Here is a 2,500-nt window from a genome sequence, read left to right as displayed (position 1 = left end):
ACGTGGCAAATCAGATGATGCCGCAGGCATCCACTTACTATAATCACAATCAACAAACCGGCCGCCCCGCCCCCCATTAAACCTTTCCTTACAACAATGTGTACTGTAACCTAACCTATATCGTACCTTAACCTAACCTATATCGTACCTTAACCTAACCTATATCGTACCTTAACCTAACCTATATCGTACCTTAACCTAACCTATATCGTACCTTAACCTAACCTATATCGTACCGTAACCTAACCTATATCGTACCGTAACCTAACCTATATCGTACCGTAACCTAACCTATATCGTACCGTAACCTAACCTATATCGTACCGTAACCTAACCTACATCGTACCGTAACCTAACCTACATCGTACCGTAACCTAACCTACATCGTACCGTAACCTAACCTATATCGTACCGTAACCTAACCTATATCGTACCGTAACCTAACCTATATCGTACCGTAACCTAACCTACATCGTACCGTAACCTAACCTACATCGTACCGTAACCTAACCTACATCGTACCGTAACCTAACCTATATCGTACCGTAACCTAACCTATATCGTACCGTAACCTAACCTATATCGTACCGTAACCTAACCTATAACAAGACAAGAACAACATAAATTACATACACAAAGAAGAAAGAACAAAGACGGGATATTCCTCCTGTGGATAGGCCCCAGGAGTCAAGGCGAAGAAAATAACCAGCATCCTATCCGACGCCGGCTCGCTCCATCGGACTGTGCGCCGTCATATATTCGAAAATGCGATAGCTCGTGCAGCAGCTTTGCAGTACTCTCGTGCTAAGCACCGCCAGTTCTCGGGGTCTAAATCCAAGTGCGGAGAGATCTCCGGCCGACGCTGGAGAGAGTCATAGTTACTCCCGCCGTTTACCCGCGCTTGCTTGAATTTCTTCACGTTGACATTCAGAGCACTGGGCAGAAATCACATTGCGTCAACACCCGCTAGGGCCATCGCAATGCTTTGTTTTAATTAGACAGTCGGATTCCCCCAGTCCGTGCCAGTTCTGAGTTGATCGTTGAATGGCGGCCGAAGAGAATCCGCGCACCCGCGCGCCCCCGGAGGAGCACGCTAAGGCGGACGCGGCCTCGCAGCAAGGAAGATCCGTGGGAGGCCAAGGCACGGGACCGAGCTCGGATCCTGCACGCAGGTTGAAGCACCGGGGCGCGAACGCCGCGCAGGCGCGCGCATCCTGCACCGCCGGCCAGCACGAGGCCAACCAACGGCGAGAGCAGACCACGCCCGCGCTAAACGCCCGCACTTACCGGCACCCCTACGGCACTCACCTCGCCCAGGCCCGGCACGTTAGCGCTGACCCACTTCCCGACCAAGCCCGACACGCCCCGATCCTCAGAGCCAATCCTTATCCCGAAGTTACGGATCCAATTTGCCGACTTCCCTTACCTACATTATTCTATCGACTAGAGGCTCTTCACCTTGGAGACCTGCTGCGGATATGGGTACGAACCGGCGCGACACCTCCACGTGGCCCTCTCCCGGATTTTCAAGGTCCGAGGGGAAGATCGGGACACCGCCGCAACTGCGGTGCTCTTCGCGTTCCAAACCCTATCTCCCTGCTAGAGGATTCCAGGGAACTCGAACGCTCATGCAGAAAAGAAAACTCTTCCCCGATCTCCCGACGGCGTCTCCGGGTCCTTTTGGGTTACCCCGACGAGCATCTCTAAAAGAGGGGCCCGACTTGTATCGGTTCCGCTGCCGGGTTCCGGAATAGGAACCGGATTCCCTTTCGCCCAACGGGGGCCAGCACAAAGTGCATCATGCTATGACGGCCCCCATCAACATCGGATTTCTCCTAGGGCTTAGGATCGACTGACTCGTGTGCAACGGCTGTTCACACGAAACCCTTCTCCGCGTCAGCCCTCCAGGGCCTCGCTGGAGTATTTGCTACTACCACCAAGATCTGCACCGACGGCGGCTCCAGGCAGGCTCACGCCCAGACCCTTCTGCGCCCACCGCCGCGACCCTCCTACTCGTCAGGGCTTCGCGGCCGGCCGCAAGGACCGGCCATGACTGCCAGACTGACGGCCGAGTATAGGCACGACGCTTCAGCGCCATCCATTTTCAGGGCTAGTTGCTTCGGCAGGTGAGTTGTTACACACTCCTTAGCGGATTCCGACTTCCATGGCCACCGTCCTGCTGTCTTAAGCAACCAACGCCTTTCATGGTTTCCCATGAGCGTCGATTCGGGCGCCTTAACTCGGCGTTTGGTTCATCCCACAGCGCCAGTTCTGCTTACCAAAAGTGGCCCACTTGGCACTCCGATCCGAGTCGTTTGCTCGCGGCTTCAGCATATCAAGCAAGCCGGAGATCTCACCCATTTAAAGTTTGAGAATAGGTTGAGGTCGTTTCGGCCCCAAGGCCTCTAATCATTCGCTTTACCGGATGAGACTCGTACGAGCACCAGCTATCCTGAGGGAAACTTCGGAGGGAACCAGCTACTAGATGGTTCGATTAGTC

Source organism: Schistocerca americana, unplaced genomic scaffold (genome assembly GCF_021461395.2).
Source record: "Schistocerca americana isolate TAMUIC-IGC-003095 unplaced genomic scaffold, iqSchAmer2.1 HiC_scaffold_184, whole genome shotgun sequence".
Lineage (NCBI taxonomy): Eukaryota > Metazoa > Arthropoda > Insecta > Orthoptera > Acrididae > Schistocerca > Schistocerca americana.
The sequence above is the reverse complement of the archived record's forward strand: the minus strand, read 5'-3'. Positions refer to the sequence as shown.